General features: G+C 54.1%; 18 non-coding genes across 18 annotated transcripts; all 18 read left to right on the top strand.

The window, feature by feature from the left end:
• Nucleotides 1–1531: 1531 nt before the first annotated feature.
• On the top strand, nt 1532–1604 carry trnar-acg (transfer RNA arginine (anticodon ACG)). Its single transcript has one exon. It is a non-coding gene; the product is annotated as a tRNA-Arg (tRNA).
• An 88-nt stretch (nt 1605–1692) lies between these two features.
• Nucleotides 1693–1765, top strand: trnam-cau (transfer RNA methionine (anticodon CAU)). Its single transcript has one exon. It is a non-coding gene; the product is annotated as a tRNA-Met (tRNA).
• Nucleotides 1766–4015: 2250 nt separating this feature from the next.
• On the top strand, nt 4016–4088 carry trnar-acg (transfer RNA arginine (anticodon ACG)). Its single transcript has one exon. It is a non-coding gene; the product is annotated as a tRNA-Arg (tRNA).
• Nucleotides 4089–4176: 88 nt separating this feature from the next.
• Nucleotides 4177–4249, top strand: trnam-cau (transfer RNA methionine (anticodon CAU)). Its single transcript has one exon. It is a non-coding gene; the product is annotated as a tRNA-Met (tRNA).
• Nucleotides 4250–6499: 2250 nt separating this feature from the next.
• Nucleotides 6500–6572, top strand: trnar-acg (transfer RNA arginine (anticodon ACG)). The gene has a single exon. It is a non-coding gene; the product is annotated as a tRNA-Arg (tRNA).
• An 88-nt stretch (nt 6573–6660) lies between these two features.
• On the top strand, nt 6661–6733 carry trnam-cau (transfer RNA methionine (anticodon CAU)). Its single transcript has one exon. It is a non-coding gene; the product is annotated as a tRNA-Met (tRNA).
• Nucleotides 6734–8983: 2250 nt separating this feature from the next.
• On the top strand, nt 8984–9056 carry trnar-acg (transfer RNA arginine (anticodon ACG)). Its single transcript has one exon. It is a non-coding gene; the product is annotated as a tRNA-Arg (tRNA).
• Nucleotides 9057–9144: 88 nt separating this feature from the next.
• Nucleotides 9145–9217, top strand: trnam-cau (transfer RNA methionine (anticodon CAU)). Its single transcript has one exon. It is a non-coding gene; the product is annotated as a tRNA-Met (tRNA).
• Nucleotides 9218–11467: 2250 nt separating this feature from the next.
• On the top strand, nt 11468–11540 carry trnar-acg (transfer RNA arginine (anticodon ACG)). Its single transcript has one exon. It is a non-coding gene; the product is annotated as a tRNA-Arg (tRNA).
• Nucleotides 11541–11628: 88 nt separating this feature from the next.
• On the top strand, nt 11629–11701 carry trnam-cau (transfer RNA methionine (anticodon CAU)). Its single transcript has one exon. It is a non-coding gene; the product is annotated as a tRNA-Met (tRNA).
• A 2250-nt stretch (nt 11702–13951) lies between these two features.
• Nucleotides 13952–14024, top strand: trnar-acg (transfer RNA arginine (anticodon ACG)). Its single transcript has one exon. It is a non-coding gene; the product is annotated as a tRNA-Arg (tRNA).
• An 88-nt stretch (nt 14025–14112) lies between these two features.
• Nucleotides 14113–14185, top strand: trnam-cau (transfer RNA methionine (anticodon CAU)). Its single transcript has one exon. It is a non-coding gene; the product is annotated as a tRNA-Met (tRNA).
• A 2250-nt stretch (nt 14186–16435) lies between these two features.
• trnar-acg (transfer RNA arginine (anticodon ACG)) lies at nt 16436–16508 on the top strand. The gene has a single exon. It is a non-coding gene; the product is annotated as a tRNA-Arg (tRNA).
• An 88-nt stretch (nt 16509–16596) lies between these two features.
• Nucleotides 16597–16669, top strand: trnam-cau (transfer RNA methionine (anticodon CAU)). The gene has a single exon. It is a non-coding gene; the product is annotated as a tRNA-Met (tRNA).
• Nucleotides 16670–20155: 3486 nt separating this feature from the next.
• On the top strand, nt 20156–20228 carry trnar-acg (transfer RNA arginine (anticodon ACG)). The gene has a single exon. It is a non-coding gene; the product is annotated as a tRNA-Arg (tRNA).
• Nucleotides 20229–20316: 88 nt separating this feature from the next.
• Nucleotides 20317–20389, top strand: trnam-cau (transfer RNA methionine (anticodon CAU)). The gene has a single exon. It is a non-coding gene; the product is annotated as a tRNA-Met (tRNA).
• Nucleotides 20390–23875: 3486 nt separating this feature from the next.
• Nucleotides 23876–23948, top strand: trnar-acg (transfer RNA arginine (anticodon ACG)). The gene has a single exon. It is a non-coding gene; the product is annotated as a tRNA-Arg (tRNA).
• Nucleotides 23949–24036: 88 nt separating this feature from the next.
• On the top strand, nt 24037–24109 carry trnam-cau (transfer RNA methionine (anticodon CAU)). The gene has a single exon. It is a non-coding gene; the product is annotated as a tRNA-Met (tRNA).
• Nucleotides 24110–26563: the final 2454 nt, after the last annotated feature.

Here is a 26563-nt window from a genome sequence, read left to right as displayed (position 1 = left end):
AACTAGCGTCAAGTTAAGAGCACTGCCTTGAGCTAAAAGCTCCTTACCGCTCACTTACTGCACAAGAACGCCCGCTCCTTCAAGCCGGAGTCGAACCAGCGACCTAACGACGACTTTGCTTTGCTTTTTTTCCACTGCAGTCCTCCGCTCTACCACCTGAAAATCGAAGGGAAGCGGCAAAGGTGTCTCGCTTTGGTGATTGTCCGCCGTGCGCCTTTTGACGCTCGCGGCCTGGTGTACCTGCTGATGCCGCAGTGTTGTGGGACTGTGAGTTGCCCGCTGCTCTGGAGAGGCTGTGCCAGTGGCGCAATGGATAACGCGTCTCACTACGGATCAGAAGATTGTAGGTTCGACTCCTACCTGGCTTAATCTTTTTTACGCACTTTGCATTATGGCTCTAGATGCCTCGCAAGCGCACCTACTTGGTCATGCTGCCCAGCAGTTTGCACGGCCAGTGCCTTCTTAGCGCAGTAGGCAGCGCGTCAGTCTCATAATCTAAAGATCCTGAGTTCAATCCTCAGAGAAGGCATTGATACTTGCAAAGCTTTTTTATCCCTCATCTCAGCTTTCCATTTTGGCTGCACAAGACTTGCTGCTACGGCACACCAAAGGATTTGATGTCCCTTGGCCCCTCTGTCCCTCAGCGTGTGGAGACCCTTCGGAAGTACACAGGTTCACCGACAGCTGACACCACTGTTGCGTTTGAGCCATTGCCCCGAGCCAAAAGAGGAGTGGAGAATGCAGGCATCGATCCCGCTACCTCTCACATGCAAAGCGAGCGCGCTACCATTTGAGCTAATTCCCCAGCTGCGTCTTACAATTGCACCAAGTTTGCTTCTCAGTAGCTCCTTAGCACTCGCCTCTGAGTTGCTGCGCCACCAGCAGGGATCTCCTGCTTTGGGTTAGCCCGCTCCCTGATCTCTTTCAACGCTTTGCTCCAATCGGCGTTACCGAGCAACGGCAGGGCGGGAAGTCAGAGAAATGGGGAAAGAAGCCGAGAAAGAGCCCGAGCCGACGGAAGGGAAGCGAGGTGACCGGAAAGTAGCAGCCGCCACGAGCGTGAGGGAGCAGCCGAGAGCCCTGTCTGACTGATAGATGAATTCTTTTGCCTGAGGTTTTGCCTGAAAGAGAGTGGTGGGTGTTTTGGTGCATTGCTGCTCAAAGGCACTCCCTGCTGGTGTGCAGATGCAACTGCTCAAGCAATGGAGGTGTCCTGTGCCTCAGCAGCAACATGTAAACTAGCGTCAAGTTAAGAGCACTGCCTTGAGCTGAAAGCTCCTTACCGCTCACTTACTGCACAAGAACGCCCGCTCCTTCAAGCCGGAGTCGAACCAGCGACCTAACGACGACTTTGCTTTGCTTTTTTTCCACTGCAGTCCTCCGCTCTACCACCTGAAAATCGAAGGGAAGTGGCAAAGGTGTCTCGCTTTGGTGATTGTCCGCCGTGCGCCTTTTGACGCTCCCGGCCTGGTGTACCTGCTGATGCCGCAGTGTTGTGGGACTGTGAGTTGCCAGCTGCTCTGTACAGGCTGGGCCTGTGGCGCAATGGATAACGCGTCTGACTACGGATCAGAAGATTGTAGGTTCGACTCCTACCTGGCTCGAACTTTTTTACGCACTTTGCATTATGGCGCTAGATGCCTCGCAAGCGCACCTACTTGGTCATGCTGCCCAGCAGTTTGCATGGCAAGTGCCTTCTTAGCGCAGTAGGCAGCGCGTCAGTCTCATAATCTGAAGGTCCTGAGTTCGATCCTCAGAGAAGGCATTGATACTTGCAAAGCATTTTTATCCCTCATCTCAGCTTTCCATTTTTGCTGCACAAGACTATCGACAAGACTTGCTGCTACGGCACACCAAAGGATTTGATGTCCCTTGGCCCCTCTGTACCTCAGCGTGTGGAGAACCTTCGGAAGTACACGGGTTCACCGACAGCTGACACCACTGTTGTGTTTGAGCCATTGCCCCGAGCCAAAAGAGGAGTGGAGAATGCGGGCATCGATCCCGCTACCTCTCACATGCGAAGCGAGCGCTCTACCATTTGAGCTAATTCCCCAGCTACTTCTTGCAGTTGCACCAAGTTTGCTTCTCAGTAGCTCCTTAGCACTCGCCTCTGAGTTGCTGCGCCACCAGCAGGGATCTCCTGCTTCGGGTTAGCCCGCTCCCTGATCTCTTTCAACGCTTTGCTCCAATCGGCGTTACCGAGCAACGGCAGGGCGGGAAGTCAGAGAAATGGGGAAAGAAGCCGAGAAAGAGCCCGAGCCGGCAGAAGGGAAGCGAGGTGACCGGAAAGTAGCAGCCGCCACGAACCTGAGGGAGCAGCCGAGAGCCCTGTCTGACTGATAGACGACTTCTTTTGCCTGAGGTTTTGCCTGAAAGAGAGTGCTGGGTGTTTTGGTGCGTTGCTGCTCAAAGGCACTCCCTGCTGGTGTGCAGATGCAACTGCTCAAGCAATGGAGGTGTCCTGTGCCTTAGCAGCAACATGTAAACTAGCGTCAAGTTAAGAGCACTGCCTTGAGCTAAAAGCTCCTTACCGCTCACTTACTGCACAAGAACGCCCGCTCCTTCAAGCCGGAGTCGAACCAGCGACCTAACGACGACTTTGCTTTGCTTTTTTTCCACTGCAGTCCTCCGCTCTACCACCTGAAAATCGAAGGGAAGCGGCAAAGGTGTCTCGCTTTGGTGATTGTCCGCCGTGCGCCTTTTGACGCTCGCGGCCTGGTGTACCTGCTGATGCCGCAGTGTTGTGGGACTGTGAGTTGCCCGCTGCTCTGGAGAGGCTGTGCCAGTGGCGCAATGGATAACGCGTCTCACTACGGATCAGAAGATTGTAGGTTCGACTCCTACCTGGCTTAATCTTTTTTACGCACTTTGCATTATGGCTCTAGATGCCTCGCAAGCGCACCTACTTGGTCATGCTGCCCAGCAGTTTGCACGGCCAGTGCCTTCTTAGCGCAGTAGGCAGCGCGTCAGTCTCATAATCTAAAGATCCTGAGTTCAATCCTCAGAGAAGGCATTGATACTTGCAAAGCTTTTTTATCCCTCATCTCAGCTTTCCATTTTGGCTGCACAAGACTTGCTGCTACGGCACACCAAAGGATTTGATGTCCCTTGGCCCCTCTGTCCCTCAGCGTGTGGAGACCCTTCGGAAGTACACAGGTTCACCGACAGCTGACACCACTGTTGCGTTTGAGCCATTGCCCCGAGCCAAAAGAGGAGTGGAGAATGCAGGCATCGATCCCGCTACCTCTCACATGCAAAGCGAGCGCGCTACCATTTGAGCTAATTCCCCAGCTGCGTCTTACAATTGCACCAAGTTTGCTTCTCAGTAGCTCCTTAGCACTCGCCTCTGAGTTGCTGCGCCACCAGCAGGGATCTCCTGCTTTGGGTTAGCCCGCTCCCTGATCTCTTTCAACGCTTTGCTCCAATCGGCGTTACCGAGCAACGGCAGGGCGGGAAGTCAGAGAAATGGGGAAAGAAGCCGAGAAAGAGCCCGAGCCGACGGAAGGGAAGCGAGGTGACCGGAAAGTAGCAGCCGCCACGAGCGTGAGGGAGCAGCCGAGAGCCCTGTCTGACTGATAGATGAATTCTTTTGCCTGAGGTTTTGCCTGAAAGAGAGTGGTGGGTGTTTTGGTGCATTGCTGCTCAAAGGCACTCCCTGCTGGTGTGCAGATGCAACTGCTCAAGCAATGGAGGTGTCCTGTGCCTCAGCAGCAACATGTAAACTAGCGTCAAGTTAAGAGCACTGCCTTGAGCTGAAAGCTCCTTACCGCTCACTTACTGCACAAGAACGCCCGCTCCTTCAAGCCGGAGTCGAACCAGCGACCTAACGACGACTTTGCTTTGCTTTTTTTCCACTGCAGTCCTCCGCTCTACCACCTGAAAATCGAAGGGAAGTGGCAAAGGTGTCTCGCTTTGGTGATTGTCCGCCGTGCGCCTTTTGACGCTCCCGGCCTGGTGTACCTGCTGATGCCGCAGTGTTGTGGGACTGTGAGTTGCCAGCTGCTCTGTACAGGCTGGGCCTGTGGCGCAATGGATAACGCGTCTGACTACGGATCAGAAGATTGTAGGTTCGACTCCTACCTGGCTCGAACTTTTTTACGCACTTTGCATTATGGCGCTAGATGCCTCGCAAGCGCACCTACTTGGTCATGCTGCCCAGCAGTTTGCATGGCAAGTGCCTTCTTAGCGCAGTAGGCAGCGCGTCAGTCTCATAATCTGAAGGTCCTGAGTTCGATCCTCAGAGAAGGCATTGATACTTGCAAAGCATTTTTATCCCTCATCTCAGCTTTCCATTTTTGCTGCACAAGACTATCGACAAGACTTGCTGCGACGGCACACCAAAGGATTTGATGTCCCTTGGCCCCTCTGTACCTCAGCGTGTGGAGAACCTTCGGAAGTACACGGGTTCACCGACAGCTGACACCACTGTTGTGTTTGAGCCATTGCCCCGAGCCAAAAGAGGAGTGGAGAATGCGGGCATCGATCCCGCTACCTCTCACATGCGAAGCGAGCGCTCTACCATTTGAGCTAATTCCCCAGCTACTTCTTGCAGTTGCACCAAGTTTGCTTCTCAGTAGCTCCTTAGCACTCGCCTCTGAGTTGCTGCGCCACCAGCAGGGATCTCCTGCTTCGGGTTAGCCCGCTCCCTGATCTCTTTCAACGCTTTGCTCCAATCGGCGTTACCGAGCAACGGCAGGGCGGGAAGTCAGAGAAATGGGGAAAGAAGCCGAGAAAGAGCCCGAGCCGGCAGAAGGGAAGCGAGGTGACCGGAAAGTAGCAGCCGCCACGAACCTGAGGGAGCAGCCGAGAGCCCTGTCTGACTGATAGACGACTTCTTTTGCCTGAGGTTTTGCCTGAAAGAGAGTGCTGGGTGTTTTGGTGCGTTGCTGCTCAAAGGCACTCCCTGCTGGTGTGCAGATGCAACTGCTCAAGCAATGGAGGTGTCCTGTGCCTTAGCAGCAACATGTAAACTAGCGTCAAGTTAAGAGCACTGCCTTGAGCTAAAAGCTCCTTACCGCTCACTTACTGCACAAGAACGCCCGCTCCTTCAAGCCGGAGTCGAACCAGCGACCTAACGACGACTTTGCTTTGCTTTTTTTCCACTGCAGTCCTCCGCTCTACCACCTGAAAATCGAAGGGAAGCGGCAAAGGTGTCTCGCTTTGGTGATTGTCCGCCGTGCGCCTTTTGACGCTCGCGGCCTGGTGTACCTGCTGATGCCGCAGTGTTGTGGGACTGTGAGTTGCCCGCTGCTCTGGAGAGGCTGTGCCAGTGGCGCAATGGATAACGCGTCTCACTACGGATCAGAAGATTGTAGGTTCGACTCCTACCTGGCTTAATCTTTTTTACGCACTTTGCATTATGGCTCTAGATGCCTCGCAAGCGCACCTACTTGGTCATGCTGCCCAGCAGTTTGCACGGCCAGTGCCTTCTTAGCGCAGTAGGCAGCGCGTCAGTCTCATAATCTAAAGATCCTGAGTTCAATCCTCAGAGAAGGCATTGATACTTGCAAAGCTTTTTTATCCCTCATCTCAGCTTTCCATTTTGGCTGCACAAGACTTGCTGCTACGGCACACCAAAGGATTTGATGTCCCTTGGCCCCTCTGTCCCTCAGCGTGTGGAGACCCTTCGGAAGTACACAGGTTCACCGACAGCTGACACCACTGTTGCGTTTGAGCCATTGCCCCGAGCCAAAAGAGGAGTGGAGAATGCAGGCATCGATCCCGCTACCTCTCACATGCAAAGCGAGCGCGCTACCATTTGAGCTAATTCCCCAGCTGCGTCTTACAATTGCACCAAGTTTGCTTCTCAGTAGCTCCTTAGCACTCGCCTCTGAGTTGCTGCGCCACCAGCAGGGATCTCCTGCTTTGGGTTAGCCCGCTCCCTGATCTCTTTCAACGCTTTGCTCCAATCGGCGTTACCGAGCAACGGCAGGGCGGGAAGTCAGAGAAATGGGGAAAGAAGCCGAGAAAGAGCCCGAGCCGACGGAAGGGAAGCGAGGTGACCGGAAAGTAGCAGCCGCCACGAGCGTGAGGGAGCAGCCGAGAGCCCTGTCTGACTGATAGATGAATTCTTTTGCCTGAGGTTTTGCCTGAAAGAGAGTGGTGGGTGTTTTGGTGCATTGCTGCTCAAAGGCACTCCCTGCTGGTGTGCAGATGCAACTGCTCAAGCAATGGAGGTGTCCTGTGCCTCAGCAGCAACATGTAAACTAGCGTCAAGTTAAGAGCACTGCCTTGAGCTGAAAGCTCCTTACCGCTCACTTACTGCACAAGAACGCCCGCTCCTTCAAGCCGGAGTCGAACCAGCGACCTAACGACGACTTTGCTTTGCTTTTTTTCCACTGCAGTCCTCCGCTCTACCACCTGAAAATCGAAGGGAAGTGGCAAAGGTGTCTCGCTTTGGTGATTGTCCGCCGTGCGCCTTTTGACGCTCCCGGCCTGGTGTACCTGCTGATGCCGCAGTGTTGTGGGACTGTGAGTTGCCAGCTGCTCTGTACAGGCTGGGCCTGTGGCGCAATGGATAACGCGTCTGACTACGGATCAGAAGATTGTAGGTTCGACTCCTACCTGGCTCGAACTTTTTTACGCACTTTGCATTATGGCGCTAGATGCCTCGCAAGCGCACCTACTTGGTCATGCTGCCCAGCAGTTTGCATGGCAAGTGCCTTCTTAGCGCAGTAGGCAGCGCGTCAGTCTCATAATCTGAAGGTCCTGAGTTCGATCCTCAGAGAAGGCATTGATACTTGCAAAGCATTTTTATCCCTCATCTCAGCTTTCCATTTTTGCTGCACAAGACTATCGACAAGACTTGCTGCTACGGCACACCAAAGGATTTGATGTCCCTTGGCCCCTCTGTACCTCAGCGTGTGGAGAACCTTCGGAAGTACACGGGTTCACCGACAGCTGACACCACTGTTGTGTTTGAGCCATTGCCCCGAGCCAAAAGAGGAGTGGAGAATGCGGGCATCGATCCCGCTACCTCTCACATGCGAAGCGAGCGCTCTACCATTTGAGCTAATTCCCCAGCTACTTCTTGCAGTTGCACCAAGTTTGCTTCTCAGTAGCTCCTTAGCACTCGCCTCTGAGTTGCTGCGCCACCAGCAGGGATCTCCTGCTTCGGGTTAGCCCGCTCCCTGATCTCTTTCAACGCTTTGCTCCAATCGGCGTTACCGAGCAACGGCAGGGCGGGAAGTCAGAGAAATGGGGAAAGAAGCCGAGAAAGAGCCCGAGCCGGCAGAAGGGAAGCGAGGTGACCGGAAAGTAGCAGCCGCCACGAACCTGAGGGAGCAGCCGAGAGCCCTGTCTGACTGATAGACGACTTCTTTTGCCTGAGGTTTTGCCTGAAAGAGAGTGCTGGGTGTTTTGGTGCGTTGCTGCTCAAAGGCACTCCCTGCTGGTGTGCAGATGCAACTGCTCAAGCAATGGAGGTGTCCTGTGCCTTAGCAGCAACATGTAAACTAGCGTCAAGTTAAGAGCACTGCCTTGAGCTAAAAGCTCCTTACCGCTCACTTACTGCACAAGAACGCCCGCTCCTTCAAGCCGGAGTCGAACCAGCGACCTAACGACGACTTTGCTTTGCTTTTTTTCCACTGCAGTCCTCCGCTCTACCACCTGAAAATCGAAGGGAAGCGGCAAAGGTGTCTCGCTTTGGTGATTGTCCGCCGTGCGCCTTTTGACGCTCGCGGCCTGGTGTACCTGCTGATGCCGCAGTGTTGTGGGACTGTGAGTTGCCCGCTGCTCTGGAGAGGCTGTGCCAGTGGCGCAATGGATAACGCGTCTCACTACGGATCAGAAGATTGTAGGTTCGACTCCTACCTGGCTTAATCTTTTTTACGCACTTTGCATTATGGCTCTAGATGCCTCGCAAGCGCACCTACTTGGTCATGCTGCCCAGCAGTTTGCACGGCCAGTGCCTTCTTAGCGCAGTAGGCAGCGCGTCAGTCTCATAATCTAAAGATCCTGAGTTCAATCCTCAGAGAAGGCATTGATACTTGCAAAGCTTTTTTATCCCTCATCTCAGCTTTCCATTTTGGCTGCACAAGACTTGCTGCTACGGCACACCAAAGGATTTGATGTCCCTTGGCCCCTCTGTCCCTCAGCGTGTGGAGACCCTTCGGAAGTACACAGGTTCACCGACAGCTGACACCACTGTTGCGTTTGAGCCATTGCCCCGAGCCAAAAGAGGAGTGGAGAATGCAGGCATCGATCCCGCTACCTCTCACATGCAAAGCGAGCGCGCTACCATTTGAGCTAATTCCCCAGCTGCGTCTTACAATTGCACCAAGTTTGCTTCTCAGTAGCTCCTTAGCACTCGCCTCTGAGTTGCTGCGCCACCAGCAGGGATCTCCTGCTTTGGGTTAGCCCGCTCCCTGATCTCTTTCAACGCTTTGCTCCAATCGGCGTTACCGAGCAACGGCAGGGCGGGAAGTCAGAGAAATGGGGAAAGAAGCCGAGAAAGAGCCCGAGCCGACGGAAGGGAAGCGAGGTGACCGGAAAGTAGCAGCCGCCACGAGCGTGAGGGAGCAGCCGAGAGCCCTGTCTGACTGATAGATGAATTCTTTTGCCTGAGGTTTTGCCTGAAAGAGAGTGGTGGGTGTTTTGGTGCATTGCTGCTCAAAGGCACTCCCTGCTGGTGTGCAGATGCAACTGCTCAAGCAATGGAGGTGTCCTGTGCCTCAGCAGCAACATGTAAACTAGCGTCAAGTTAAGAGCACTGCCTTGAGCTGAAAGCTCCTTACCGCTCACTTACTGCACAAGAACGCCCGCTCCTTCAAGCCGGAGTCGAACCAGCGACCTAACGACGACTTTGCTTTGCTTTTTTTCCACTGCAGTCCTCCGCTCTACCACCTGAAAATCGAAGGGAAGTGGCAAAGGTGTCTCGCTTTGGTGATTGTCCGCCGTGCGCCTTTTGACGCTCCCGGCCTGGTGTACCTGCTGATGCCGCAGTGTTGTGGGACTGTGAGTTGCCAGCTGCTCTGTACAGGCTGGGCCTGTGGCGCAATGGATAACGCGTCTGACTACGGATCAGAAGATTGTAGGTTCGACTCCTACCTGGCTCGAACTTTTTTACGCACTTTGCATTATGGCGCTAGATGCCTCGCAAGCGCACCTACTTGGTCATGCTGCCCAGCAGTTTGCATGGCAAGTGCCTTCTTAGCGCAGTAGGCAGCGCGTCAGTCTCATAATCTGAAGGTCCTGAGTTCGATCCTCAGAGAAGGCATTGATACTTGCAAAGCATTTTTATCCCTCATCTCAGCTTTCCATTTTTGCTGCACAAGACTATCGACAAGACTTGCTGCTACGGCACACCAAAGGATTTGATGTCCCTTGGCCCCTCTGTACCTCAGCGTGTGGAGAACCTTCGGAAGTACACGGGTTCACCGACAGCTGACACCACTGTTGTGTTTGAGCCATTGCCCCGAGCCAAAAGAGGAGTGGAGAATGCGGGCATCGATCCCGCTACCTCTCACATGCGAAGCGAGCGCTCTACCATTTGAGCTAATTCCCCAGCTACTTCTTGCAGTTGCACCAAGTTTGCTTCTCAGTAGCTCCTTAGCACTCGCCTCTGAGTTGCTGCGCCACCAGCAGGGATCTCCTGCTTCGGGTTAGCCCGCTCCCTGATCTCTTTCAACGCTTTGCTCCAATCGGCGTTACCGAGCAACGGCAGGGCGGGAAGTCAGAGAAATGGGGAAAGAAGCCGAGAAAGAGCCCGAGCCGGCAGAAGGGAAGCGAGGTGACCGGAAAGTAGCAGCCGCCACGAACCTGAGGGAGCAGCCGAGAGCCCTGTCTGACTGATAGACGACTTCTTTTGCCTGAGGTTTTGCCTGAAAGAGAGTGCTGGGTGTTTTGGTGCGTTGCTGCTCAAAGGCACTCCCTGCTGGTGTGCAGATGCAACTGCTCAAGCAATGGAGGTGTCCTGTGCCTTAGCAGCAACATGTAAACTAGCGTCAAGTTAAGAGCACTGCCTTGAGCTAAAAGCTCCTTACCGCTCACTTACTGCACAAGAACGCCCGCTCCTTCAAGCCGGAGTCGAACCAGCGACCTAACGACGACTTTGCTTTGCTTTTTTTCCACTGCAGTCCTCCGCTCTACCACCTGAAAATCGAAGGGAAGCGGCAAAGGTGTCTCGCTTTGGTGATTGTCCGCCGTGCGCCTTTTGACGCTCGCGGCCTGGTGTACCTGCTGATGCCGCAGTGTTGTGGGACTGTGAGTTGCCCGCTGCTCTGGAGAGGCTGTGCCAGTGGCGCAATGGATAACGCGTCTCACTACGGATCAGAAGATTGTAGGTTCGACTCCTACCTGGCTTAATCTTTTTTACGCACTTTGCATTATGGCTCTAGATGCCTCGCAAGCGCACCTACTTGGTCATGCTGCCCAGCAGTTTGCACGGCCAGTGCCTTCTTAGCGCAGTAGGCAGCGCGTCAGTCTCATAATCTAAAGATCCTGAGTTCAATCCTCAGAGAAGGCATTGATACTTGCAAAGCTTTTTTATCCCTCATCTCAGCTTTCCATTTTGGCTGCACAAGACTTGCTGCTACGGCACACCAAAGGATTTGATGTCCCTTGGCCCCTCTGTCCCTCAGCGTGTGGAGACCCTTCGGAAGTACACAGGTTCACCGACAGCTGACACCACTGTTGCGTTTGAGCCATTGCCCCGAGCCAAAAGAGGAGTGGAGAATGCAGGCATCGATCCCGCTACCTCTCACATGCAAAGCGAGCGCGCTACCATTTGAGCTAATTCCCCAGCTGCGTCTTACAATTGCACCAAGTTTGCTTCTCAGTAGCTCCTTAGCACTCGCCTCTGAGTTGCTGCGCCACCAGCAGGGATCTCCTGCTTTGGGTTAGCCCGCTCCCTGATCTCTTTCAACGCTTTGCTCCAATCGGCGTTACCGAGCAACGGCAGGGCGGGAAGTCAGAGAAATGGGGAAAGAAGCCGAGAAAGAGCCCGAGCCGACGGAAGGGAAGCGAGGTGACCGGAAAGTAGCAGCCGCCACGAGCGTGAGGGAGCAGCCGAGAGCCCTGTCTGACTGATAGATGAATTCTTTTGCCTGAGGTTTTGCCTGAAAGAGAGTGGTGGGTGTTTTGGTGCATTGCTGCTCAAAGGCACTCCCTGCTGGTGTGCAGATGCAACTGCTCAAGCAATGGAGGTGTCCTGTGCCTCAGCAGCAACATGTAAACTAGCGTCAAGTTAAGAGCACTGCCTTGAGCTGAAAGCTCCTTACCGCTCACTTACTGCACAAGAACGCCCGCTCCTTCAAGCCGGAGTCGAACCAGCGACCTAACGACGACTTTGCTTTGCTTTTTTTCCACTGCAGTCCTCCGCTCTACCACCTGAAAATCGAAGGGAAGTGGCAAAGGTGTCTCGCTTTGGTGATTGTCCGCCGTGCGCCTTTTGACGCTCCCGGCCTGGTGTACCTGCTGATGCCGCAGTGTTGTGGGACTGTGAGTTGCCAGCTGCTCTGTACAGGCTGGGCCTGTGGCGCAATGGATAACGCGTCTGACTACGGATCAGAAGATTGTAGGTTCGACTCCTACCTGGCTCGAACTTTTTTACGCACTTTGCATTATGGCGCTAGATGCCTCGCAAGCGCACCTACTTGGTCATGCTGCCCAGCAGTTTGCATGGCAAGTGCCTTCTTAGCGCAGTAGGCAGCGCGTCAGTCTCATAATCTGAAGGTCCTGAGTTCGATCCTCAGAGAAGGCATTGATACTTGCAAAGCATTTTTATCCCTCATCTCAGCTTTCCATTTTTGCTGCACAAGACTATCGACAAGACTTGCTGCTACGGCACACCAAAGGATTTGATGTCCCTTGGCCCCTCTGTACCTCAGCGTGTGGAGAACCTTCGGAAGTACACGGGTTCACCGACAGCTGACACCACTGTTGTGTTTGAGCCATTGCCCCGAGCCAAAAGAGGAGTGGAGAATGCGGGCATCGATCCCGCTACCTCTCACATGCGAAGCGAGCGCTCTACCATTTGAGCTAATTCCCCAGCTACTTCTTGCAGTTGCACCAAGTTTGCTTCTCAGTAGCTCCTTAGCACTCGCCTCTGAGTTGCTGCGCCACCAGCAGGGATCTCCTGCTTCGGGTTAGCCCGCTCCCTGATCTCTTTCAACGCTTTGCTCCAATCGGCGTTACCGAGCAACGGCAGGGCGGGAAGTCAGAGAAATGGGGAAAGAAGCCGAGAAAGAGCCCGAGCCGGCAGAAGGGAAGCGAGGTGACCGGAAAGTAGCAGCCGCCACGAACCTGAGGGAGCAGCCGAGAGCCCTGTCTGACTGATAGACGACTTCTTTTGCCTGAGGTTTTGCCTGAAAGAGAGTGCTGGGTGTTTTGGTGCGTTGCTGCTCAAAGGCACTCCCTGCTGGTGTGCAGATGCAACTGCTCAAGCAATGGAGGTGTCCTGTGCCTTAGCAGCAACATGTAAACTAGCGTCAAGTTAAGAGCACTGCCTTGAGCTAAAAGCTCCTTACCGCTCACTTACTGCACAAGAACGCCCGCTCCTTCAAGCCGGAGTCGAACCAGCGACCTAACGACGACTTTGCTTTGCTTTTTTTCCACTGCAGTCCTCCGCTCTACCACCTGAAAATCGAAGGGAAGCGGCAAAGGTGTCTCGCTTTGGTGATTGTCCGCCGTGCGCCTTTTGACGCTCGCGGCCTGGTGTACCTGCTGATGCCGCAGTGTTGTGGGACTGTGAGTTGCCCGCTGCTCTGGAGAGGCTGTGCCAGTGGCGCAATGGATAACGCGTCTCACTACGGATCAGAAGATTGTAGGTTCGACTCCTACCTGGCTTAATCTTTTTTACGCACTTTGCATTATGGCTCTAGATGCCTCGCAAGCGCACCTACTTGGTCATGCTGCCCAGCAGTTTGCACGGCCAGTGCCTTCTTAGCGCAGTAGGCAGCGCGTCAGTCTCATAATCTAAAGATCCTGAGTTCAATCCTCAGAGAAGGCATTGATACTTGCAAAGCTTTTTTATCCCTCATCTCAGCTTTCCATTTTGGCTGCACAAGACTTGCTGCTACGGCACACCAAAGGATTTGATGTCCCTTGGCCCCTCTGTCCCTCAGCGTGTGGAGACCCTTCGGAAGTACACAGGTTCACCGACAGCTGACACCACTGTTGCGTTTGAGCCATTGCCCCGAGCCAAAAGAGGAGTGGAGAATGCAGGCATCGATCCCGCTACCTCTCACATGCAAAGCGAGCGCGCTACCATTTGAGCTAATTCCCCAGCTGCGTCTTACAATTGCACCAAGTTTGCTTCTCAGTAGCTCCTTAGCACTCGCCTCTGAGTTGCTGCGCCACCAGCAGGGATCTCCTGCTTTGGGTTAGCCCGCTCCCTGATCTCTTTCAACGCTTTGCTCCAATCGGCGTTACCGAGCAACGGCAGGGCGGGAAGTCAGAGAAATGGGGAAAGAAGCCGAGAAAGAGCCCGAGCCGACGGAAGGGAAGCGAGGTGACCGGAAAGTAGCAGCCGCCACGAGCGTGAGGGAGCAGCCGAGAGCCCTGTCTGACTGATAGATGAATTCTTTTGCCTGAGGTTTTGCCTGAAAGAGAGTGGTGGGTGTTTTGGTGCATTGCTGCTCAAAGGCACTCCCTGCTGGTGTGCAGATGCAACTGCTCAAGCAATGGAGGTGTCCTGTGCCTCAGCAGCAACATGTAAACTAGCGTCAAGTTAAGAGCACTGCCTTGAGCTGAAAGCTCCTTACCGCTCACTTACTGCACAAGAACGCCCGCTCCTTCAAGCCGGAGTCGAACCAGCGACCTAACGACGACTTTGCTTTGCTTTTTTTCCACTGCAGTCCTCCGCTCTACCACCTGAAAATCGAAGGGAAGTGGCAAAGGTGTCTCGCTTTGGTGATTGTCCGCCGTGCGCCTTTTGACGCTCCCGGCCTGGTGTACCTGCTGATGCCGCAGTGTTGTGGGACTGTGAGTTGCCAGCTGCTCTGTACAGGCTGGGCCTGTGGCGCAATGGATAACGCGTCTGACTACGGATCAGAAGATTGTAGGTTCGACTCCTACCTGGCTCGAACTTTTTTACGCACTTTGCATTATGGCGCTAGATGCCTCGCAAGCGCACCTACTTGGTCATGCTGCCCAGCAGTTTGCATGGCAAGTGCCTTCTTAGCGCAGTAGGCAGCGCGTCAGTCTCATAATCTGAAGGTCCTGAGTTCGATCCTCAGAGAAGGCATTGATACTTGCAAAACATTTTTATCCCTCATCTCAGCTTTCCATTTTTGCTGCACAAGACTATCGACAAGACTTGCTGCGACGGCACACCAAAGGATTTGATGTCCCTTGGCCCCTCTGTACCTCAGCGTGTGGAGAACCTTCGGAAGTACACGGGTTCACCGACAGCTGACACCACTGTTGTGTTTGAGCCATTGCCCCGAGCCAAAAGAGGAGTGGAGAATGCGGGCATCGATCCCGCTACCTCTCACATGCGAAGCGAGCGCTCTACCATTTGAGCTAATTCCCCAGCTACTTCTTGCAGTTGCACCAAGTTTGCTTCTCAGTAGCTCCTTAGCACTCGCCTCTGAGTTGCTGCGCCACCAGCAGGGATCTCCTGCTTCGGGTTAGCCCGCTCCCTGATCTCTTTCAACGCTTTGCTCCAATCGGCGTTACCGAGCAACGGCAGGGCGGGAAGTCAGAGAAATGGGGAAAGAAGCCGAGAAAGAGCCCGAGCCGGCAGAAGGGAAGCGAGGTGACCGGAAAGTAGCAGCCGCCACGAACCTGAGGGAGCAGCCGAGAGCCCTGTCTGACTGATAGACGACTTCTTTTGCCTGAGGTTTTGCCTGAAAGAGAGTGCTGGGTGTTTTGGTGCGTTGCTGCTCAAAGGCACTCCCTGCTGGTGTGCAGATGCAACTGCTCAAGCAATGGAGGTGTCCTGTGCCTTAGCAGCAACATGTAAACTAGCGTCAAGTTAAGAGCACTGCCTTGAGCTAAAAGCTCCTTACCGCTCACTTACTGCACAAGAACGCCCGCTCCTTCAAGCCGGAGTCGAACCAGCGACCTAACGACGACTTTGCTTTGCTTTTTTTCCACTGCAGTCCTCCGCTCTACCACCTGAAAATCGAAGGGAAGCGGCAAAGGTGTCTCGCTTTGGTGATTGTCCGCCGTGCGCCTTTTGACGCTCGCGGCCTGGTGTACCTGCTGATGCCGCAGTGTTGTGGGACTGTGAGTTGCCCGCTGCTCTGGAGAGGCTGTGCCAGTGGCGCAATGGATAACGCGTCTCACTACGGATCAGAAGATTGTAGGTTCGACTCCTACCTGGCTTAATCTTTTTTACGCACTTTGCATTATGGCTCTAGATGCCTCGCAAGCGCACCTACTTGGTCATGCTGCCCAGCAGTTTGCACGGCCAGTGCCTTCTTAGCGCAGTAGGCAGCGCGTCAGTCTCATAATCTAAAGATCCTGAGTTCAATCCTCAGAGAAGGCATTGATACTTGCAAAGCTTTTTTATCCCTCATCTCAGCTTTCCATTTTGGCTGCACAAGACTTGCTGCTACGGCACACCAAAGGATTTGATGTCCCTTGGCCCCTCTGTCCCTCAGCGTGTGGAGACCCTTCGGAAGTACACAGGTTCACCGACAGCTGACACCACTGTTGCGTTTGAGCCATTGCCCCGAGCCAAAAGAGGAGTGGAGAATGCAGGCATCGATCCCGCTACCTCTCACATGCAAAGCGAGCGCGCTACCATTTGAGCTAATTCCCCAGCTGCGTCTTACAATTGCACCAAGTTTGCTTCTCAGTAGCTCCTTAGCACTCGCCTCTGAGTTGCTGCGCCACCAGCAGGGATCTCCTGCTTTGGGTTAGCCCGCTCCCTGATCTCTTTCAACGCTTTGCTCCAATCGGCGTTACCGAGCAACGGCAGGGCGGGAAGTCAGAGAAATGGGGAAAGAAGCCGAGAAAGAGCCCGAGCCGACGGAAGGGAAGCGAGGTGACCGGAAAGTAGCAGCCGCCACGAGCGTGAGGGAGCAGCCGAGAGCCCTGTCTGACTGATAGATGAATTCTTTTGCCTGAGGTTTTGCCTGAAAGAGAGTGGTGGGTGTTTTGGTGCATTGCTGCTCAAAGGCACTCCCTGCTGGTGTGCAGATGCAACTGCTCAAGCAATGGAGGTGTCCTGTGCCTCAGCAGCAACATGTAAACTAGCGTCAAGTTAAGAGCACTGCCTTGAGCTGAAAGCTCCTTACCGCTCACTTACTGCACAAGAACGCCCGCTCCTTCAAGCCGGAGTCGAACCAGCGACCTAACGACGACTTTGCTTTGCTTTTTTTCCACTGCAGTCCTCCGCTCTACCACCTGAAAATCGAAGGGAAGTGGCAAAGGTGTCTCGCTTTGGTGATTGTCCGCCGTGCGCCTTTTGACGCTCCCGGCCTGGTGTACCTGCTGATGCCGCAGTGTTGTGGGACTGTGAGTTGCCAGCTGCTCTGTACAGGCTGGGCCTGTGGCGCAATGGATAACGCGTCTGACTACGGATCAGAAGATTGTAGGTTCGACTCCTACCTGGCTCGAACTTTTTTACGCACTTTGCATTATGGCGCTAGATGCCTCGCAAGCGCACCTACTTGGTCATGCTGCCCAGCAGTTTGCATGGCAAGTGCCTTCTTAGCGCAGTAGGCAGCGCGTCAGTCTCATAATCTGAAGGTCCTGAGTTCGATCCTCAGAGAAGGCATTGATACTTGCAAAGCATTTTTATCCCTCATCTCAGCTTTCCATTTTTGCTGCACAAGACTATCGACAAGACTTGCTGCTACGGCACACCAAAGGATTTGATGTCCCTTGGCCCCTCTGTACCTCAGCGTGTGGAGAACCTTCGGAAGTACACGGGTTCACCGACAGCTGACACCACTGTTGTGTTTGAGCCATTGCCCCGAGCCAAAAGAGGAGTGGAGAATGCGGGCATCGATCCCGCTACCTCTCACATGCGAAGCGAGCGCTCTACCATTTGAGCTAATTCCCCAGCTACTTCTTGCAGTTGCACCAAGTTTGCTTCTCAGTAGCTCCTTAGCACTCGCCTCTGAGTTGCTGCGCCACCAGCAGGGATCTCCTGCTTCGGGTTAGCCCGCTCCCTGATCTCTTTCAACGCTTTGCTCCAATCGGCGTTACCGAGCAACGGCAGGGCGGGAAGTCAGAGAAATGGGGAAAGAAGCCGAGAAAGAGCCCGAGCCGGCAGAAGGGAAGCGAGGTGACCGGAAAGTAGCAGCCGCCACGAACCTGAGGGAGCAGCCGAGAGCCCTGTCTGACTGATAGACGACTTCTTTTGCCTGAGGTTTTGCCTGAAAGAGAGTGCTGGGTGTTTTGGTGCGTTGCTGCTCAAAGGCACTCCCTGCTGGTGTGCAGATGCAACTGCTCAAGCAATGGAGGTGTCCTGTGCCTTAGCAGCAACATGTAAACTAGCGTCAAGTTAAGAGCACTGCCTTGAGCTAAAAGCTCCTTACCGCTCACTTACTGCACAAGAACGCCCGCTCCTTCAAGCCGGAGTCGAACCAGCGACCTAACGACGACTTTGCTTTGCTTTTTTTCCACTGCAGTCCTCCGCTCTACCACCTGAAAATCGAAGGGAAGCGGCAAAGGTGTCTCGCTTTGGTGATTGTCCGCCGTGCGCCTTTTGACGCTCGCGGCCTGGTGTACCTGCTGATGCCGCAGTGTTGTGGGACTGTGAGTTGCCCGCTGCTCTGGAGAGGCTGTGCCAGTGGCGCAATGGATAACGCGTCTCACTACGGATCAGAAGATTGTAGGTTCGACTCCTACCTGGCTTAATCTTTTTTACGCACTTTGCATTATGGCTCTAGATGCCTCGCAAGCGCACCTACTTGGTCATGCTGCCCAGCAGTTTGCACGGCCAGTGCCTTCTTAGCGCAGTAGGCAGCGCGTCAGTCTCATAATCTAAAGATCCTGAGTTCAATCCTCAGAGAAGGCATTGATACTTGCAAAGCTTTTTTATCCCTCATCTCAGCTTTCCATTTTGGCTGCACAAGACTTGCTGCTACGGCACACCAAAGGATTTGATGTCCCTTGGCCCCTCTGTCCCTCAGCGTGTGGAGACCCTTCGGAAGTACACAGGTTCACCGACAGCTGACACCACTGTTGCGTTTGAGCCATTGCCCCGAGCCAAAAGAGGAGTGGAGAATGCAGGCATCGATCCCGCTACCTCTCACATGCAAAGCGAGCGCTCTACCATTTGAGCTAATTCCCCAGCTGCGTCTTGCAATTGCACCAAGTTTGCTTCTCAGTAGCTCCTTAGCACTCGCCTCTGAGTTGCTGCGCCACCAGCAGGGATCTCCTGCTTTGGGTTAGCCCGCTCCCTGATCTCTTTCAACGCTTTGCTCCAATCGGCGTTACCGAGCAACGGCAGGGCGGGAAGTCAGAGAAATGGGGAAAGAAGCCGAGAAAGAGCCCGAGCCGACGGAAGGGAAGCGAGGTGACCGGAAAGTAGCAGCCGCCACGAGCGTGAGGGAGCAGCCGAGAGCCCTGTCTGACTGATAGATGAATTCTTTTGCCTGAGGTTTTGCCTGAAAGAGAGTGGTGGGTGTTTTGGTGCATTGCTGCTCAAAGGCACTCCCTGCTGGTGTGCAGATGCAACTGCTCAAGCAATGGAGGTGTCCTGTGCCTCAGCAGCAACATGTAAACTAGCGTCAAGTTAAGAGCACTGCCTTGAGCTGAAAGCTCCTTACCGCTCACTTACTGCACAAGAACGCCCGCTCCTTCAAGCCGGAGTCGAACCAGCGACCTAACGACGACTTTGCTTTGCTTTTTTTCCACTGCAGTCCTCCGCTCTACCACCTGAAAATCGAAGGGAAGTGGCAAAGGTGTCTCGCTTTGGTGATTGTCCGCCGTGCGCCTTTTGACGCTCGCGGCCTGGTGTACCTGCTGATGCCGCAGTGTTGTGGGACTGTGAGTTGCCCGCTGCTCTGGAGAGGCTGTGCCAGTGGCGCAATGGATAACGCGTCTCACTACGGATCAGAAGATTGTAGGTTCGACTCCGACCTGGCTTAATCTTTTTTACGCACTTTGCATTATGGCTCTAGATGCCTCGCAAGCGCACCTACTTGGTCATGCTGCCCAGCAGTTTGCACAGCCAGTGCCTTCTTAGCGCAGTAGGCAGCGCGTCAGTCTCATAATCTAAAGATCCTGAGTTCAATCCTCAGAGAAGGCATTGATACTTGCAAAGCTTTTTTATCCCTCATCTCAGCTTTCCATTTTGGCTGCACAAGACTTGCTGCTACGGCACACCAAAGGATTTGATGTCCCTTGGCCCCTCTGTCCCTCAGCGTGTGGAGACCCTTCGGAAGTACACAGGTTCACCGACAGCTGACACCACTGTTGCGTTTGAGCCATTGCCCCGAGCCAAAAGAGGAGTGGAGAATGCAGGCATCGATCCCGCTACCTCTCACATGCAAAGCGAGCGCTCTACCATTTGAGCTAATTCCCCAGCTGCGTCTTACAATTGCACCAAGTTTGCTTCTCAGTAGCTCCTTAGCACTCGCCTCTGAGTTGCTGCGCCACCAGCAGGGATCTCCTGCTTTGGGTTAGCCCGCTCCCTGATCTCTTTCAACGCTTTGCTCCAATCGGCGTTACCGAGCAACGGCAGGGCGGGAAGTCAGAGAAATGGGGAAAGAAGCCGAGAAAGAGCCCGAGCCGACGGAAGGGAAGCGAGGTGACCGGAAAGTAGCAGCCGCCACGAGCGTGAGGGAGCAGCCGAGAGCCCTGTCTGACTGATAGATGAATTCTTTTGCCTGAGGTTTTGCCTGAAAGAGAGTGGTGGGTGTTTTGGTGCATTGCTGCTCAAAGGCACTCCCTGCTGGTGTGCAGATGCAACTGCTCAAGCAATGGAGGTGTCCTGTGCCTCAGCAGCAACATGTAAACTAGCGTCAAGTTAAGAGCACTGCCTTGAGCTGAAAGCTCCTTACCGCTCACTTACTGCACAAGAACGCCCGCTCCTTCAAGCCGGAGTCGAACCAGCGACCTAACGACGACTTTGCTTTGCTTTTTTTCCACTGCAGTCCTCCGCTCTACCACCTGAAAATCGAAGGGAAGTGGCAAAGGTGTCTCGCTTTGGTGATTGTCCGCCGTGCGCCTTTTGACGCTCCCGGCCTGGTGTACCTGCTGATGCCGCAGTGTTGTGGGACTGTGAGTTGCCAGCTGCTCTGTACAGGCTGGGCCTGTGGCGCAATGGATAACGCGTCTGACTACGGATCAGAAGATTGTAGGTTCGACTCCTACCTGGCTCGAACTTTTTTACGCACTTTGCATTATGGCGCTAGATGCCTCGCAAGCGCACCTACTTGGTCATGCTGCCCAGCAGTTTGCATGGCAAGTGCCTTCTTAGCGCAGTAGGCAGCGCGTCAGTCTCATAATCTGAAGGTCCTGAGTTCGATCCTCAGAGAAGGCATTGATACTTGCAAAGCATTTTTATCCCTCATCTCAGCTTTCCATTTTTGCTGCACAAGACTATCGACAAGACTTGCTGCTACGGCACACCAAAGGATTTGATGTCCCTTGGCCCCTCTGTACCTCAGCGTGTGGAGAACCTTCGGAAGTACACGGGTTCACCGACAGCTGACACCACTGTTGTGTTTGAGCCATTGCCCCGAGCCAAAAGAGGAGTGGAGAATGCGGGCATCGATCCCGCTACCTCTCACATGCGAAGCGAGCGCTCTACCATTTGAGCTAATTCCCCAGCTACTTCTTGCAGTTGCACCAAGTTTGCTTCTCAGTAGCTCCTTAGCACTCGCCTCTGAGTTGCTGCGCCACCAGCAGGGATCTCCTGCTTCGGGTTAGCCCGCTCCCTGATCTCTTTCAACGCTTTGCTCCAATCGGCGTTACCGAGCAACGGCAGGGCGGGAAGTCAGAGAAATGGGGAAAGAAGCCGAGAAAGAGCCCGAGCCGGCAGAAGGGAAGCGAGGTGACCGGAAAGTAGCAGCCGCCACGAACCTGAGGGAGCAGCCGAGAGCCCTGTCTGACTGATAGACGACTTCTTTTGCCTGAGGTTTTGCCTGAAAGAGAGTGCTGGGTGTTTTGGTGCGTTGCTGCTCAAAGGCACTCCCTGCTGGTGTGCAGATGCAACTGCTCAAGCAATGGAGGTGTCCTGTGCCTTAGCAGCAACATGTAAACTAGCGTCAAGTTAAGAGCACTGCCTTGAGCTAAAAGCTCCTTACCGCTCACTTACTGCACAAGAACGCCCGCTCCTTCAAGCCGGAGTCGAACCAGCGACCTAACGACGACTTTGCTTTGCTTTTTTTCCACTGCAGTCCTCCGCTCTACCACCTGAAAATCGAAGGGAAGCGGCAAAGGTGTCTCGCTTTGGTGATTGTCCGCCGTGCGCCTTTTGACGCTCGCGGCCTGGTGTACCTGCTGATGCCGCAGTGTTGTGGGACTGTGAGTTGCCCGCTGCTCTGGAGAGGCTGTGCCAGTGGCGCAATGGATAACGCGTCTCACTACGGATCAGAAGATTGTAGGTTCGACTCCTACCTGGCTTAATCTTTTTTACGCACTTTGCATTATGGCTCTAGATGCCTCGCAAGCGCACCTACTTGGTCATGCTGCCCAGCAGTTTGCACGGCCAGTGCCTTCTTAGCGCAGTAGGCAGCGCGTCAGTCTCATAATCTAAAGATCCTGAGTTCAATCCTCAGAGAAGGCATTGATACTTGCAAAGCTTTTTTATCCCTCATCTCAGCTTTCCATTTTGGCTGCACAAGACTTGCTGCTACGGCACACCAAAGGATTTGATGTCCCTTGGCCCCTCTGTCCCTCAGCGTGTGGAGACCCTTCGGAAGTACACAGGTTCACCGACAGCTGACACCACTGTTGCGTTTGAGCCATTGCCCCGAGCCAAAAGAGGAGTGGAGAATGCAGGCATCGATCCCGCTACCTCTCACATGCAAAGCGAGCGCTCTACCATTTGAGCTAATTCCCCAGCTGCGTCTTGCAATTGCACCAAGTTTGCTTCTCAGTAGCTCCTTAGCACTCGCCTCTGAGTTGCTGCGCCACCAGCAGGGATCTCCTGCTTTGGGTTAGCCCGCTCCCTGATCTCTTTCAACGCTTTGCTCCAATCGGCGTTACCGAGCAACGGCAGGGCGGGAAGTCAGAGAAATGGGGAAAGAAGCCGAGAAAGAGCCCGAGCCGACGGAAGGGAAGCGAGGTGACCGGAAAGTAGCAGCCGCCACGAGCGTGAGGGAGCAGCCGAGAGCCCTGTCTGACTGATAGATGAATTCTTTTGCCTGAGGTTTTGCCTGAAAGAGAGTGGTGGGTGTTTTGGTGCATTGCTGCTCAAAGGCACTCCCTGCTGGTGTGCAGATGCAACTGCTCAAGCAATGGAGGTGTCCTGTGCCTCAGCAGCAACATGTAAACTAGCGTCAAGTTAAGAGCACTGCCTTGAGCTGAAAGCTCCTTACCGCTCACTTACTGCACAAGAACGCCCGCTCCTTCAAGCCGGAGTCGAACCAGCGACCTAACGACGACTTTGCTTTGCTTTTTTTCCACTGCAGTCCTCCGCTCTACCACCTGAAAATCGAAGGGAAGTGGCAAAGGTGTCTCGCTTTGGTGATTGTCCGCCGTGCGCCTTTTGACGCTCGCGGCCTGGTGTACCTGCTGATGCCGCAGTGTTGTGGGACTGTGAGTTGCCCGCTGCTCTGGAGAGGCTGTGCCAGTGGCGCAATGGATAACGCGTCTCACTACGGATCAGAAGATTGTAGGTTCGACTCCGACCTGGCTTAATCTTTTTTACGCACTTTGCATTATGGCTCTAGATGCCTCGCAAGCGCACCTACTTGGTCATGCTGCCCAGCAGTTTGCACAGCCAGTGCCTTCTTAGCGCAGTAGGCAGCGCGTCAGTCTCATAATCTAAAGATCCTGAGTTCAATCCTCAGAGAAGGCATTGATACTTGCAAAGCTTTTTTATCCCTCATCTCAGCTTTCCATTTTGGCTGCACAAGACTTGCTGCTACGGCACACCAAAGGATTTGATGTCCCTTGGCCCCTCTGTCCCTCAGCGTGTGGAGACCCTTCGGAAGTACACAGGTTCACCGACAGCTGACACCACTGTTGCGTTTGAGCCATTGCCCCGAGCCAAAAGAGGAGTGGAGAATGCAGGCATCGATCCCGCTACCTCTCACATGCAAAGCGAGCGCTCTACCATTTGAGCTAATTCCCCAGCTGCGTCTTACAATTGCACCAAGTTTGCTTCTCAGTAGCTCCTTAGCACTCGCCTCTGAGTTGCTGCGCCACCAGCAGGGATCTCCTGCTTTGGGTTAGCCCGCTCCCTGATCTCTTTCAACGCTTTGCTCCAATCGGCGTTACCGAGCAACGGCAGGGCGGGAAGTCAGAGAAATGGGGAAAGAAGCCGAGAAAGAGCCCGAGCCGACGGAAGGGAAGCGAGGTGACCGGAAAGTAGCAGCCGCCACGAGCGTGAGGGAGCAGCCGAGAGCCCTGTCTGACTGATAGATGAATTCTTTTGCCTGAGGTTTTGCCTGAAAGAGAGTGGTGGGTGTTTTGGTGCATTGCTGCTCAAAGGCACTCCCTGCTGGTGTGCAGATGCAACTGCTCAAGCAATGGAGGTGTCCTGTGCCTCAGCAGCAACATGTAAACTAGCGTCAAGTTAAGAGCACTGCCTTGAGCTGAAAGCTCCTTACCGCTCACTTACTGCACAAGAACGCCCGCTCCTTCAAGCCGGAGTCGAACCAGCGACCTAACGACGACTTTGCTTTGCTTTTTTTCCACTGCAGTCCTCCGCTCTACCACCTGAAAATCGAAGGGAAGTGGCAAAGGTGTCTCGCTTTGGTGATTGTCCGCCGTGCGCCTTTTGACGCTCCCGGCCTGGTGTACCTGCTGATGCCGCAGTGTTGTGGGACTGTGAGTTGCCAGCTGCTCTGTACAGGCTGGGCCTGTGGCGCAATGGATAACGCGTCTGACTACGGATCAGAAGATTGTAGGTTCGACTCCTACCTGGCTCGAACTTTTTTACGCACTTTGCATTATGGCGCTAGATGCCTCGCAAGCGCACCTACTTGGTCATGCTGCCCAGCAGTTTGCATGGCAAGTGCCTTCTTAGCGCAGTAGGCAGCGCGTCAGTCTCATAATCTGAAGGTCCTGAGTTCGATCCTCAGAGAAGGCATTGATGCTTGCAAAGCATTTTTATCCCTCATCTCAGCTTTCCATTTTTGCTGCACAAGACTATCGACAAGACTTGCTGCTACGGCACACCAAAGGATTTGATGTCCCTTGGCCCCTCTGTACCTCAGCGTGTGGAGAACCTTCGGAAGTACACGGGTTCACCGACAGCTGACACCACTGTTGTGTTTGAGCCATTGCCCCGAGCCAAAAGAGGAGTGGAGAATGCGGGCATCGATCCCGCTACCTCTCACATGCGAAGCGAGCGCTCTACCATTTGAGCTAATTCCCCAGCTACTTCTTGCAGTTGCACCAAGTTTGCTTCTCAGTAGCTCCTTAGCACTCGCCTCTGAGTTGCTGCGCCACCAGCAGGGATCTCCTGCTTCGGGTTAGCCCGCTCCCTGATCTCTTTCAACGCTTTGCTCCAATCGGCGTTACCGAGCAACGGCAGGGCGGGAAGTCAGAGAAATGGGGAAAGAAGCCGAGAAAGAGCCCGAGCCGGCAGAAGGGAAGCGAGGTGACCGGAAAGTAGCAGCCGCCACGAACCTGAGGGAGCAGCCGAGAGCCCTGTCTGACTGATAGACGACTTCTTTTGCCTGAGGTTTTGCCTGAAAGAGAGTGCTGGGTGTTTTGGTGCGTTGCTGCTCAAAGGCACTCCCTGCTGGTGTGCAGATGCAACTGCTCAAGCAATGGAGGTGTCCTGTGCCTTAGCAGCAACATGTAAACTAGCGTCAAGTTAAGAGCACTGCCTTGAGCAAAATGCTCCTTACCGCTCACTTACTGCACAAGAACGCCCGCTCCTTCAAGCCGGAGTCGAACCAGCGACCTAACGACGACTTTGCTTTGCTTTATTTCCACTGCAGTCCTCCGCTCTACCACCTGAAAATCGAAGGGAAGCGGCAAAGGTGTCTCGCTTTGGTGATTGTCCGCCGTGCGCCTTTTGACGCTCGCGGCCTGGTGTACCTGCTGATGCCGCAGTGTTGTGGGACTGTGAGTTGCCCGCTGCTCTGGAGAGGCTGTGCCAGTGGCGCAATGGATAACGCGTCTCACTACGGATCAGAAGATTGTAGGTTCGACTCCTACCTGGCTTAATCTTTTTTACGCACTTTGCATTATGGCTCTAGATGCCTCGCAAGCGCACCTACTTGGTCATGCTGCCCAGCAGTTTGCACGGCCAGTGCCTTCTTAGCGCAGTAGGCAGCGCGTCAGTCTCATAATCTAAAGATCCTGAGTTCAATCCTCAGAGAAGGCATTGATACTTGCAAAGCTTTTTTATCCCTCATCTCAGCTTTCCATTTTGGCTGCACAAGACTATCGACAAGTCTTGCTGCACAAGACTATCGACAAGTCTTGCTGCTAAAGCACACCAAAGGATTTGATGTCCCTTGGCCCCCCTCTGCACCTCAGCGTGTGGAGACACTTCGGAAGTACACGGGTTCACCGACAGCTGACACCACTGTTGTGTTTGAGCCATTGCCCCGAGCCAAAAGAGGAGTGGAGAATGCGGGCATCGATCCCGCTACCTCTCACATGCGAAGCGAGCGCTCTACCATTTGAGCTAATTCCCCAGCTACGTCTTGCAGTTGCACCAAGTTTGCTTCTCAGTAGCTCCTTAGCACTCGCCTCTGAGTTGCTGCGCCACCAGCAGGGATCTCCTGCTTCGGGTTAGCCCGCTCCCTGATCTCTTTCAACGCTTTGCTCCAATCGGCGTTACCGAGCAACGGCAGGGCGGGAAGTCAGAGAAATGGGGAAAGAAGCCGAGAAAGAGCCCGAGCCGCCGGAAGGGAAGCGAGGTGACCGGAAAGTAGCAGCCGCCACGAGCGTGAGGGAGCAGCCGAGAGCCCTGTCTGACTGATAGATGAATTCTTTTGCCTGAGGCTTTGCCTGAAAGAGAGTGCTGGGTGTTTTGGTGCGTTGCTGCTCAAAGGCACTCCCTGCTGGTGTGCAGATGCAACTGCTCAAGCAATGGAGGTGTCCTGTGCCTTAGCAGCAACATGTAAACTAGCGTCAAGTTAAGAGCACTGCCTTGAGCAAAATGCTCCTTACCGCTCACTTACTGCACAAGAACGCCCGCTCCTTCAAGCCGGAGTCGAACCAGCGACCTAACGACGACTTTGCTTTGCTTTTTTTCCACTGCAGTCCTCCGCTCTACCACCTGAAAATCGAAGGGAAGCGGCAAAGGTGTCTCGCTTTGGTGATTGTCCGCCGTGCGCCTTTTGACGCTCGCGGCCTGGTGTACCTGCTGATGCCGCAGTGTTGTGGGACTGTGAGTTGCCCGCTGCTCTGGAGAGGATGTGCCAGTGGCGCAATGGATAACGCGTCTCACTACGGATCAGAAGATTGTAGGCTCGACTCCTACCTGGCTTAATCTTTTTTACGCACTTTGCATTATGGCTCTAGATATCTCGCAAGCGCACCTACTTGGTCATGCTGCCCAGCAGTTTGCACGGCCCGTGAC

This window comes from Somniosus microcephalus, unplaced genomic scaffold (assembly GCF_052327205.1).
Source record: "Somniosus microcephalus isolate GS21.2 unplaced genomic scaffold, FLI_Smic_1.0 scaffold134, whole genome shotgun sequence".
Taxonomy (NCBI): Eukaryota; Metazoa; Chordata; class Chondrichthyes; order Squaliformes; family Somniosidae; genus Somniosus; species Somniosus microcephalus.
The sequence above is the reverse complement of the archived record's forward strand: the minus strand, read 5'-3'. Positions and strand labels throughout refer to the sequence as shown.